The sequence below is a fragment of the Solenopsis invicta genome, chromosome 16, assembly GCF_016802725.1.
Source record: "Solenopsis invicta isolate M01_SB chromosome 16, UNIL_Sinv_3.0, whole genome shotgun sequence".
Taxonomy (NCBI): Eukaryota; Metazoa; Arthropoda; class Insecta; order Hymenoptera; family Formicidae; genus Solenopsis; species Solenopsis invicta.
This window is the reverse complement of record NC_052679.1, coordinates 14,735,191-14,749,756: the sequence shown is the minus strand read 5'-3', so window position 1 is coordinate 14,749,756 and position 14,566 is coordinate 14,735,191. Positions and strand designations below refer to the sequence as shown.

Sequence of the window (14,566 nt, the reverse complement as noted above, 5' to 3'; positions counted from 1 at the left end):
TCAAAGCTGAAATTATCACTTCGTGGAAAGTGTTTTGAGTTGACAGACTGTAAAAGAAAATCGTCGCGAGTATAAAAAATTGATAAATAGCTACTATAAACAAACTGACTTGATACACTTCATTGAAACTCGAGTACATTCATGCCAATTTAGCGGCAAAAGAAATTTCGATTTCGTTTCAAGCACTTTATTTAAATGAATAATTCCAATTATTTCTTTTTGAGCAGAAGATATCTAGCGTATTTTTTACTAATAGCTTTATTTAACATTAGCCTTTGTTTTAATCTATTTTAATTTATGTTATATATGTTATAAAATTAAAATATCAATGCATGCTATGTTACGCCAAGTAATATATACGTTTCTGATGAGCTTAACACTTAAATTAATTAATATTAAAGTTAATTGATCGTAGGCAAGAAATTGAGAACTTGATTTTATTATCAATTTAGTTCATTTTTTCTAACATTTAGCAAATTTCTCATCATGCATTATTTCGTTAATCGGGAAAATAATATGTCTCTTTGAGAATATTGATATAAGTAGATTTAGATTGGGTTAAATTAAGTTAGATTAAGTTTAATAAACTGATTAAAATAGACTATGATTAAAAAAGTACGAAATTACGAAATTATGGACAAACTTTATCGAATTTATTGAAAATCTAAATGTTTGCACTTAAAAAATACTTTTATAAGTATGAAAGTTTGGTTGCAAAAAATTAATTAAGATAGATAAATAATTAGCAAATATTGTGATATCGCATTGTTTGATACTTAATCAATCTTAATAACAGAGATAGAATTTATATTTAAATTATGAAATTTAAAGAAAAAATGTTTCTGTGAGGTCTATTCATGTTAATCATACTTGTTATAAAATTTGACTGTATAATTGACAATAAAACCAAAATTTTCTAAAGGGTATTGCAAAAATGTTTTATTAAAAATTCTATATGTGACAAACAATAGTTTAGCAGATACAAAAAAAAATAACGACAAATTTTTGTTGTAACACCTAGAAATCTATCTGCATCAGCAAAAGTGAGTGTAGAGCTTATATTTGAAATATACAAATTAGTATCTAATCTTACTGCCGAAATGTATTCAACTCTTTGAATACATTTACCTCTGTTATAAGACGTGTAAAAAACGAATGTTTCTCCAATTTCTTTCACGGCTCAAAAGAAAATGGCAGTTCCCTATGGTATCTCCTTATCTCTTCCTTTATCGCCGCGTAGGATTCTCTCGCGAGAATTTATGGAGCAGGACGATGAAAACTATCCATCTTGCTTCACGACTTGGCAAACGGGCTTTGTGCGATAACGTCCCCTGGATCGCGGGAACTATCGCCAGATGTTGATTGGCCTCTGTCATTTTTATCTAGTTTTTTATTTGTCATATTACTATGACATCATTGTTCAAAAGAAGAATGTATTGTTTTGCATGACGGGTACTTGAGTGCTTTGTCTTGGATCTCTATAAAAACATATTTTGATTCGAGCCTAGACTCTTTATTGAAAGTAAAAAAACGTCACTGGTTGAAATTGAATTTTTATAATACTTTAATTTAAAAAAGATTTTTAGTGTATACATATTTAATCGAAAAATAATTGATTAATTTTTAATCAGTCGATGGAAGATGTCGATGACTAGATGATTCACATAAATTCACACAAAGAGTTGGCAGATCTATTCTCAAAATTTCAAAAAAATAATTATGATCCGTTATTTTACGTTAGCCATGAGTATAATTTTTTATAATTTATGTTTATGTATAAATATTGTTAGAAAATATTTAAACTTATTTTAAATCAATTTAATTATGAAATAGAAAAAGTTATAGAATAAATCTTATTCTGTATTTAATAAATATCAGAATTTGACGGCTAAATATTAATAATCTACATTACATGTATACAATATAAATTATGTTTTACGGATTATCTATATAAATATTAAACTATAAACCACATCAAATCCAGAATTCATTTAGAAATAGCGAAAATTGTATTTTATTCTTATTTTTAATATTACATATTTTTATTTTATCAATATTCAAGTCAGACATATTAACAATCTTATAATTGTGTTTTTCTATACTGTGTTGATTATATAAAATAATTTACAATCATTTACATTGTTTTTATATTGTCTACATGAAAAAGATTAGTGTACACATGTATATGAGAAAAAAAATACTGAATTTTAATAAATATTTGTTTGAACAGTTGCAATAAAATATTTACTAAATGTAAATAAATATTTATTTGATACAAGAACCGCTAATTTAATTTAACTACCTTTTTTTTATTGAGAAATATTTATGTATCGTAAGTAAATATTTCATTTCAACTATTTAAACGAAAAATTCAGTAACTTTTTCTCTCGGTGTAACAGTACATACATGTAAACAATACGTGAATAATCCCCGTAGACGTAATCTGGAAATTTATGGCACAACTCATTGTCAGTTTAATTCTTTTTCTACTGTATCCAACTATTATCATATATGTAAACGTTCAAGAATAAGTAGTCGGAAGGGAGAACGGAACTTGGCGATATGTGGTATCGCGAAAACGGATCGTCCACGCCGTTATGGACAAAATACGAAGACAATGAACGAGGAAGAGATAGGTGAGAAAGATATGGAAATAGTTTCCTTAAAGGTGGCGATGCGGCGAAAAGATTTGCGCAGAAAGAAGTCGTTAGAGGGAAAAGTGATAAAGGAATCCTAGCGGGAACTTTGCATAACGTCCTACGTGGAAGTGGGAAGGAGCGCGGAAAATATGGGCATCGTGTTAGATGGCTTAATTTCTGCTGTAATGCACGGAAAATGCAATGCTTTCGACGTTAGCGCGGGAAAATCTTTTCGAAGTGGAGGTTAAGCTCAAGTGTTTAACGCCGCCCTACCCCCGGGTGATAAATTTCGTCTTTTGACTCCGGGAATTATTGGGTAAATATCAGACTGTATACACCGCAAGAGACCAGAAGAGCGGAAGACGTTCCACTTTGTATGGATGGTTAATTTCTTCTCGTGCTAGATCGATGATCGGTCATTAGCTTGCTCCAAAGGACTTCGCACACATCGAGATCTGCTTAGATCTCGGACATGCGGGCTGATGACGATGTATATTCACTGTTAGATTAAGTAGCAATTAGACCTTTCTAATCTAAGGTGGTCCCCTTGAAACCGTACGAGCAAACCCTACCCCGCTATACCTACAATCCTCAAAACGGCCCTTCCCTAATCCCCTTTATCGCGTTAGTCCTCCGAAATCTTCCGCTGAGAAAATATGTGACAATTTAGAGAATGTTGGGAAGCTAATCTTATTAACTTCCTACACGATAATAGCCCTGAGGATTCTTGAGCAACTATTACCGCACGATCAGTACAAAGTGCTCCTAATACAACATATTGCTACCGGAGAAGAAAAGGGGACGACGAAGTATCAAATAAAATTTCAATCTTTAAGAAACACCTTAATTTCTATAAAAAAAAAACTCGTTAAAAGTGCAGCTTCAAATTTTCAATCTGTCCAGAAATGATCAAAATAGTTTCGAGTAGAAATATTTGTCAATTTTTTAAAATCATATAGACTTTTAAAATGTGACTATTTGCTTTGGCAGGAAAAATTTCGAATAATAAAAATTATTTGCGTCCAATTTTTATCAATTTGCCTCTGATAGCCTTTTCTGTTTACCTTTTTTTACAGTTTTTTTACATACCGTTATGAAATATAGTTGACAAATTAAATAAGAAATTGAAATGAACGTTAAGCCAAATTAACGAGCAAATTTTAATTTAATGGTTCTAAGAATTTGTTTACTTCAATAAAGTTTGCATACATGTATAAATATTTATCAACGTGTCCATATTATGTTTATATATGTATGCAAACTTCATTGAGGTAAACAAATTCTTAGAAGCATAAAATTGAAATTTGCTCGTTAATTCGGCTTAATATGCATTTCAATTTGTTATTTACATAAACGAGCTGGTCTATTTGTTGAATTGAATAAGGTTTGGGTGCTTTAACTATTCGATAACGTTCAATGCAGACAATATGCTTTCGATATTCGACTACATGCTTATCGGGTCAAAAGCGCGTTGGGAGGAGTAGTGCTTCACCTAGAATTTTGATGTATGGATGCACATTTAGAGGCGATTCCATTAGAATCCTGCGAGAAATTCTCTTTGACGACGTATTACGAATGTGATTTCTGGGAGTAAAAGCTGCGATGGCGTAAGGGAATAAGAATGGAATAGATGGAGCAAAGGAGAAAGGGAGAAGTTAGGTGGTATACGCGCTTTATGATCGTGGATATATTCCATTTTCGTCTTTCGCCACTTTATCCGTCCGCTTCGGGTAAGGCTAGCTAAGTACATTTGATTGTAAGCTGCCCAGCCAGGTTTAAGGCTGATTTACAGCCGGGTGGTAGCGAGTCAGGACTCGCACGCACGTGAGTGGACTGTACGTGGTTTCTATTCTCAAGCGCTTGAGCCGTTATTAACTTCACGCGCGGCGCAACGCAATCCTTCTATCCAGTCGTTTCAAACTTTCCACTGAGCCTCGCTCTTTTTGTTCTAGTCTTATTACACTTTCATATAAGTATTTCGTTATAAATTTATACTCGGCTTACTGTTTCATTGCGATTATTTTATTTTATTTTATCTTATATCGATCGACTTTTTACTTTACATGTATATTCCTTCCTCGTTATTTTATAAAAATGTTTTATTTAATAAATTGTATAATATAATTCAAGAATCTTTTATAGAAATGAAAAGTTAAATTTTCAAGAAAGAAAAACTTATTATCAAACTGTTTATTGTAAAAATGAATTTTTCTTTGGAATAATATAAATAGGTATAAGAACAAAGTAGGCTTTAATTAATATTTTAAAGACTTATTTCAAAGAAAAAATAAATAAATATCTAAACTTTGATTTTTGCGGAAATTTGAATGCCTATATTTATCCTATAATATTTTATTTATCTTTTTTATAACATAAACAATGTTAAAAGGTGAAGAAGAAAAGTTCTCTATTTTAAAAAAGAAAATATTATTTAAAATATAGAATATTTTCTTAACTTTTTGTTTATAAAATTTTACAAATTTTTCTTAACAAAAATATTTTATATTTTATATATAAACAAAAATTTAGGTTTTAGGCTTAACATTATGAGAAATTTATTAAAACAATTTCTGGACATGTTTAATTCTTATCAAAAATTTTATTACGTTTTTATATTTTCCATTAATTTTTTATTCGATTTTTGTTAGAATGAAATTGTTTATATAATGCAACGCTACTAACAGGGAATGATTTGGCACCATAATCTAGATTTAAAAAATGAATTCCTTTGATATTTCTGTAAGAAATTTTTTAATTGTTTCTTTTTTAACTTTGATATACAGTATCATAAACTTACTCTAGTTCTTTGAAATTTTTGCACAATTTTGATATAAACATTTCATCTATTTCAGTTATAATAATTTATTCTTTTGATAAAAGAGTCCAACGTTTCACTTATAATCTGTATTTAATTTGATTTTTTTCTCATGAACAAAACGAAATAAAATTAAAACTGACGACGTATTTGAAGATGTGTTTGACCGAGTTACGTTAGTAAGAAAGTATCGAAATACAAAAGGAGAGAAAACCTCCTTCGAAGTACAAAAGAAGGGAATTGGAGAGGCAAAAGTTCAGAGTGAATGACGAAGGAGGATACGGGAGAGAAGAGCGAGTGAGTTAGAAGTAAGAAAAAGAGAAGCAACGCGGTAATTAGACGGATGATTGAGCTCTCCTTAAGAGATGATCCTGACTGGAGGTAGTTGGAGAGAGGCTTGCAGGCGAGAGAGAAGCAAGAGGTGAATAGCTCGACGTTCGATCCTAAACGTGAAATTACTTGGCCGTTGCTATTTAGACGTTGATAGAACAAATAGCTTTCGGGAGGGGAATTAGTAGTCGCGCAAAAAGCGTGCAATGCGGATTAACGATTAGATCATGCGCTATTAGCGCCAGTATAGAGGAGCCGATTAAGCCTATAGAATGTGTCAATCTCGCATGCGGGCGGCCGCATCATATTAACGTCAAAACCTGTCGCCTCTCTGCATCCCTGCGAAAACCACAAGCGAATGGTGCTATGCGCACTAGCACATAAATTAACTTACGTGACATTGACAGGTAATATTCCCCTTTTTATAATTTCATTGTAAAATTAATAACGCAATTTAAGTTTTTATATAATTCATCATTTTTCCGGTAAAGTCAGGAGAAAGAGGAAGGAGAGAGAAAAAGAGGAAGGAAGGAAGGAGGAAGCGTTATACTATATCAGTAAAAGTTGAGTTATTAACAATATACAATTTGCAACAAAATATTAATAATATCATTGACGTGAGCAATACCTGTTTAAAATGAAAACTACACTGAAAAGAAAAATTGTAGTGGTGGCAACTATTGTATAAGAAGACAACCATACAAGTTTTGTTAATAGTATTATAATATATAGTTAAGTGAACTATATTATAATTATTGCAACTAAGTTAGTGGTTAAGAAAACTAATAGAATATAGTTGCAATATACTATATAACAAATAGTAATTTCAACTATTTTTTATTAGTTCTCTTAACCATTAATTTAGTTGCAATAACTATAATACAGTTCACTTAACTATATATTACAATTCTATTAATAAAATATAGTTGTAATATACAGCAATTTCAACTGTTTTTTATTAATTCTCTCAACTATTAATTTAGTTGCAATAACTATAATACAGTTCACTTAACTATACATTACAATTCTATTAATAAAATATAGTTGTAATATACTATACGATATACAGCAATTTCAACTGTTTTTTATTAATTCTCTCAACTATTAATTTAGTTGCAATAACTATAATATAGTTCACTTAACTATATATTACAATTCTATTAATAAAATATAGTTGTAATATACTATACGATATACAGCAATTTCAACTGTTTTTTATTAATTCTCTCAACTATTAATTTAGTTGCAATAACTATAATATAGTTTATTTAACTATATATTACAATTCTATTAATAAAATATAGTTGTAATATACTATACAATATACAGCAATTTCAACTATTTTTTATTAGTTTTTTTATTCTCTCAATTATTAATTTAGTTGTAATAACTATAATACAGTTCACTTAACTATATATTATAAATGTATTAACAAATTTTGTATGATTGTTCTCTACAGTTACCATCGCTACATTTTTTCCCTCGGTGTACAGACAGGCTCGAGTCGACAATACGATATTTCCTGTACGATTGAAAGACATAGCAATGTCATTATTTTACAATCAAACGGAGGGACGTATGTGTCTCGAGGCGTGAATTGCCAAGTATACATTCTCATAGCACAAGCGACGATGCCGGCATCCAGTACCCGTTACGACGAGCCTTATCAGCAACCATGCGTTTAACTTAAGCTCGTTGCCACGTCGCATAGATCGTTGTTGCCCGCTAATTCGCCATTATTAATACGCATACCGTTGCAACATGAATTACGAGATGAAAATCACAGAACTTTCTTAAAAATTAATTGCCGCATCTCCTATCGAAGTGCAATCGAAAAATTAATAATTGATTTCTTATTATTTTATTAGAAATTAAGAAAGAATTTCATGTTATATAATATTATGCGAGTAATAAGATCGTGTATTTTTATTTGAGCTGTCTTTAATATGCCTTAAACGCAGCAAACTCCGTTCGCGTTCATATTATTAGATTTTTGTATATTTGCTATAATTTACTAGTATACATGGTGATTAAGTTTTTCTCCTTTACAAAGATAAAGATTTGGGAAGAAGGGAAATAATCACATAACACAACGTTAATTATAAAAATAAAAAAACTAAATTTTCTACATATTACGGACATATGTGAATGTGCGTGTGGATCGGACGCGATATTGATTAATTGCCCACTTTTTAATTTATCAAATTTAATTGCTCACGCAAACATCGCATGATGAGTGAGAAGGGAACGTAGTCCACGCATCGTCGTGGTCGGACTGCAGACAGTCCGCTGCCAATCATTATATCTCTGGCATGCGAACATACCACTGTGTGCGAAACGGGGTATGCGAGAGGGTCAGGGGACGTTCTGCTGGTCGATGAGGGAATATGGCAGCGCGGCAAGGGATGTGACGAGAGTGGTCGACGAGAGCACGCTCTCGGGAATGAGGGGGGTGACAAAGGGCGAGCACTATATTGGCATACCAACGGTGTGGGCGATATAGGAATACTTCAAGAACAACTTTATAGCGCGAAAGCCTGCCGACTCGAGATTCCTCCCTCGGAGATTGCCTACCTTCCTTCCTTCGCCGGTGCGCAAAGATGAATACAAGCTACGCGAATCCGCTCTGTGTATTAATATGGCATACGTTGGAACAACATCAATGAAAAAAAAAAGGGAAATAATTTAAAGGCGGCTTGTTTTATAAAATGCGAATTTCTGGTCTTTAAAATCGGAAATCAGTTCTTACACAACACGCACAAATTTTGATAATTGTACAAAAGACAAATTTTTTTTATTGATTTCGATGATATCTGCTGTAATTATAATTAATCGATAGGTAAATTTAGGATAATTGAATTACCTATTCCGCGAAAAAAATTAGAAGCATTAATTGACGAATTGATTAATTTGTTTTGCAAATTACAAGAATACGGAATAGAATTGCCAATTACGGGACATTGATGACAAAGTAAGGAACAGATTTTTAATGTAATTTAACGTATCTCAATTTATATTCATTTTGAAAAAACTCATATATTCTTAAACATTAAAAATTATAAATGAAATAAAGAGGCGCTGTGAAGTATTGCGCTTTATTGCGTAAATCTCGCATGCCCGGGCTGCAGAAATTTATGCACGGCATCTTGACAGAGTTTTATTAATGTTGTGTTACCTCGCGATATTTATATCACTACTTTAATACTATTTTATTACCTTCTATTACTATTAATAATTTTCTCATTAATCAAGATAATTTTTTTTCCATTATCATACCTCTGGCTCTATCAAAACGGAGATTAAATTTCCTTAGAAAGTAAGTACATTGAAAAAAAAAGAAGCTCGATGTTAACAATAATCAAGATTAGATCGTAGTTATTAAGCTTTAGTAAAATAATTTCAATTACAGATTCAGTTAATACAATCGAGCATTTAATAATATTTGGTAACTGTTTAACAACCAGTTAATATTATTATTATGATTGAGGTTATTATTAATATAATTACTGAATATTAATAGATGTTTGATTAAATCAAACATTTTATAGATATTGTCTCACCGTGGCTTGAATTATCATTGCTAAACTCTTGCTTTGTTCAGTGTAGAAAAAAAAAGTATTTCCCGCGTAATTAATATTTACATTTTTCTATTTTCCTCTTTTTTACGGAAGTTTCTAAACATTTAATTAAAATTTGTCCCTAAAACGTTCTCGCGCGTCTGACCAAATCTGTGCATGTTCCACTGTTATAATAGCGCACGTGTGTATATAAAGCCACGTGTACATGTCGGAATTCTCGAATGCAATCAAAGGCAACGCATTTGACGTGATTGAAGCCATCAAGGCGTGTTTAACCGCTGCTAACGGAATAACCTGTACCAAACACACAGATCGCGTGTCCGTACTTTTCGCCGTTATTAGCTGAAAGACCGCGATTTATTCATTATATTATTTTACTCTTTCAATTCGTATCTCTATTTCTGTCGTACAGAAATTTTGTTTGCCAATTTGTAAAAATGAATGAGACAAATCGATATCGCGAATTAAGGATTAATACTGATATCAGATAAATTTAATTGCAGATTTTTAATAATTGAAAGGGAAGAGGTTGGTTAATAACAACGTTATTACAGCAAACTACGTCGTTCGAATTTATTTTCTTTCACAATCGGAATTTACAATTTTCATTTTTATCGTGAAATCGTAAAAATCAGAAGTCCTGGTTCTGCGAATTATCTGTGTTTTGCAAAACATGCGCTCGCATTATTTACAAAACACATGTATCAAGCTAGATAGCTTGCGGAAAATGTGGCGGCGAGTCGCATAAGCGAGCGAGGAGGTCGGTCAGAGTGATTTAGGCGAATCAGTAACCCGCGGTGTTGCGTTACTTGTTTACTGCCGGAGCACCCGTTGCATTATTCAACAGCCGCCCATATTTATCAAGCCGATAGTCAAGCAGGGTGGCAGCAGGTACGAACGATACGTAAACGCGTAAAAGGAAGTAAACGATAGTGGGACCTTTGTTAAGGATCGTTTCCTATGGATGACTTTTCCTTTCTCTCCAGTTGCAATTGGCTAAAAGCACGGAGATATTACATTGTGCAAAAGAAACAAAATGGAAGGTGACTTTTCCAAGTTCTTTTGTGCTATATACAGGACGTCCCGTAATTGATAATGGAAATGGGAACAAAAGACATTTTTCAATTTTAAAATTAATTTTTTCAAAAGTATATTTTTGTAAAAAAAAAAAAAAAAAAGAATATTGTTAGATATTTTATTAGCTACATAGAATCATTAGTGTTCTTGGTTATACCACCAATTATATTAAAGAATATCTTTAAGCACATTTCAAACAGTTTGAGATTTTCTATAAAAGATTTACGTTCGTTTTGACAATTAAAAAAGTTTTAATATTAAATATCTAAATATGAAAACATATATTTCATTTCAATTATGTAATCCCATGATGGAAGCGGAAATGTATAGTTTTTGTAAAAGGGAGAAATTGCAATTAGCAAAAGCGCGGATCATTTGCACGCAAGTATTCCGAGTGAAGGCGGAAAGCCATTAAGGAATATTCCCACGTGTAGAGCGCACTTAATGAGCGATATAATTTATTGGGTCTACTCGCGGGTAGTAGTTAATAGGGTCTGCGACCTACGACCCATTAACCAGAGGTCGATTGCGAGATATCGTTGGCGAACATCTGTCATACCTTGTGCACGATAGGCCGGAGTGAAACGAAATCCTAAATTACCCTAAAGAGCTTCAAATTCGACGAGAATTCCAAAATTATCCTGCCCGATCCTCAAATCGCGTCTGAATAAAGAATACTTGGGAATCACTATATTTGATTATTGAAAAATTTGTAAGGGATTGATTAAGTAATAATGGAAAAATATAGACCGATGAAACCAGAATAGATTAAACCGATGAGCTTTATTCGGTTATAACTGGTTTTATACAAATGTATTTTCATGTTCGAATTGCGCACCGAATAAACGTTCGATCTTCAAGCGCAGTTCTACGATTGAGCAAGAATATATAGAATAGTATGAAATGGAATGATTCATTCTGTTCAGCGTATACAAAGCCAAAGAAAGGACTTGAGCTACAAAACTTTTTTTACCACCCTCATTCTTCCAAATCCAGTACTTTGTCTATTTTCTATGCCTATACTTTTTACAATAATACTTTACGTCTATAATATTTTACGTTGATACGTTTGTGCAATCTTCTTTTAATTTCCTTATTTCTATTTACTCTTTAAACTAACACAGCACACAGCCTTAATCCATTATTACTTTTTCATATTACAGGTTATTAAATACCTATCCTTACTTTTACTCACATATCTCATGCTATCTTATCTTTATCTTTATTTTTATCTAAAATATCTCACCTTTTATTTCCATTTCTAAATATTTATCTTCTTCTCTGTTTCCTTCTCCCTTATTTCTTTCCTCTTTTTTCTCATTTTTTCCCCTTTCTTTATACAATTTCCTTAATGTATTACCTTCCGTTATGTTTAAATCTTCCTCTAATTATAAATTGAACAAGAATAGTAACGTCACAATCAATTTAAAATCATGTTTTACCTCCTTAACGTACGAGCATTTATAAAAGAATACTTTTATTTTTATCTACATTTCAACATATCTAGAGCTTATTAAAATTGGAGGGAGATATTTGATTGTATTCCCTTGTTAGAACTGTGTTTTAAGACCAAAATTTATTCGGCGCACTTTGATGAAGTTGAAAATGTATGTAAAATCAACAAGAAATATTAACACAAAGATCCAGTTACGATCGTATAAAGTTCATCATTAATTATTTGTTAATTATTTATATATCTAATGAAACTAAAAGAGTGAAATTAATACCTTTATTACTGTTTTATATTTATAAATAATGCAAATCGAATGCAAAAAAAAAAACATTTAAATTTTTATATTCAATTATTGAAAAATTTAAAACAGATTTTTACCAACCGCTAATTTGATCATTTAAATATCTAGTAAAGTTACAAAGAAAAAACAAAGCTCTCTTTACTCCTTTGCTATTTCTTCTGTTCATACTCCGTGTTGTTTTATAGTTCCGAATCAGCTTAAGTACTATTGCAATATTTATCACTGTAGTTCTAAGAAGTTTCGTTTGCAAATATTTATACAAAGTAGCAGACAATTCACACACTTCGCAGAGAATGCAATAATGCTCAACAGTATAACGCGACAATATAATCCTCCCCTTCACAACACTAAGTTATCAGCCATTCCTCTGCTAACCTACTTATATAACGGTGTTCGCGAACCGTTATATTCTTCAACTTTGGAACTTTAAAAATTTTACTCTACATTAAGTTTTTCAAACATCTTCACTTGTCCACATTATTATTTTGGAACATGTAAGTCAACTTAAAAAGCTTTCTTACATCTTTCTGAACATTTATGTATGTACAGACAGTCGAATTGGTCAAAAACAGACATTTCAAAGTCCGCTACAACTTTTGTCGATAGAATATTAATAGAAACACAATAGAATTTGCTAATAGAATATGAAGACATTTTGATTGTAGATATCGTGCGCGCGCACGACGAATGGAATCTGCCGCTTAAATGGAACATATCATTTAAACGGTTTCGAAGTGATAGATCCTGCTCGGTTTCTGCTGGCAGTTCGCTGTCAGATTATGTCGACAGATTCTGCCAGCAGAGCACGAGTTTAATGCGGACACAGTTGATGACTATCTACTGTAATCTGTTTGAATCTGCACGGACTACTAATATACACAGAAAAAGAGAACGTTTTTGTTTCGAGAATATCTTCATTTTTGAAATGATAAATATTCAAATGGGATTATATAGCGTCAAACAGACGTTAACTTGATATATAAAAATTTTATAGCTTTCCGTCAAGAAAAATATATTTTCTATAATTAATAATATTATTACTTTTTTAATTGTGTGTGTGTGTGTGTGTGAAGAAAAATATCGAGAATAGGAAATAGCAATGTATCTTTAAACCAAGAAGTAGAATTTTGCAATACTATTATTATGAAAACGATCATATTGTGCTCTTTGGATGGCTACTAGAAATTGTTTTGAAATAAACAAAATTAAATGCTTAGCTGAAGTTTCAGATTAAATTCTATAAAAAGGATTAAATTATATATATATATATATATCTGCTACATTTAAAAAAATAATCAGAATTATAACAATCTATTTAAACAACATGGTTGAACCGAAATCAAAAATTGATTTGCTGCTAAGGATTGGCATAATCGTACTTGACTTTCATGCGGAGTTTTAGTGTGACGTATTAATTAGTTTGTTTACGACAGCTATTTATGTTGACCTTTGGTAATCACGGCGATTTTCTTTTGCAACTTTCGTCGACTTAAAACACTTTCCACGAAGTGCAAGTTTTAATTTGAGTTTCGGAAACGGGAAAAAGTCATGGGGGCCAAATCTGGAGAATACAGTACTTGAGGAATGATATTTATTGAGTTTTTGGTTAAAAAATTGCGTTTACTTAGGATCGATGTAAGACGGTACATTATCGTGGTGCAAAATCCATCATTCGGCCATTTTTTGCGGATTGGCTCAAACAAACGTTTCATTAGTTCAAATAGTGTTTTTGATTGTTTGATTTTGTTGTTTGACCATTTCTTTCGATTTTGGTTTAACTGCTTCGTTTAAATAAACAATTTCGGATATTTTTTGAACATAAGTAAGATTGTCATTATTCGTATATAGACAAGAATATAATTTCTAGCTCGTATATGAAATAATAATTATTAATTATATTAATTTTAATTCGACAATATCCTTCTTCTGTTTGTCATTGTCAATATTTTGCTTGAAAAAATAAAAATAATTGCTAGCAAATAAAACTTTGTGAGGTTGCGTACTTTTATTCCAATTTTGATCTTTTCACACATGAAATTTTTCCATTCAACTATCCGCCTGCAATCATATTTTTATTCCCTTTGTCAGCAATCTAGGTTTCTTTCTGTGCAGTCCAAGTTTTTTTTTACTGTTCTAGACTTTTAAAAAATCTGGAAAAATTCAGGGTTACTTATCAACGTCTGTATTACGTTACCAAATAGCTTTTTCACTGAAATGTTAATGAAAATTTGGGCGAAGAAATTCGAGAGTAAACTTTCGTTTGTGCGAAAGAAAAATCTAGATCGCAGACGGAGGATGTCAATTCGAAGTTTTTATTCAGTTGAACGAGCACTTCGTCTGTCATTCGTCATATTGTTGAAACGGTAGAGCACG

General features: G+C 31.5%; 1 protein-coding gene across 2 annotated transcripts in view; it reads left to right on the top strand.

Annotated features, from left to right (window-relative positions):
• Positions 1-14,566, top strand: part of LOC105201535 (complexin) — a 210,854-nt gene that overhangs the window by 155,502 nt on the left and 40,786 nt on the right. The gene's annotated exons all lie outside the window — the stretch shown is intronic.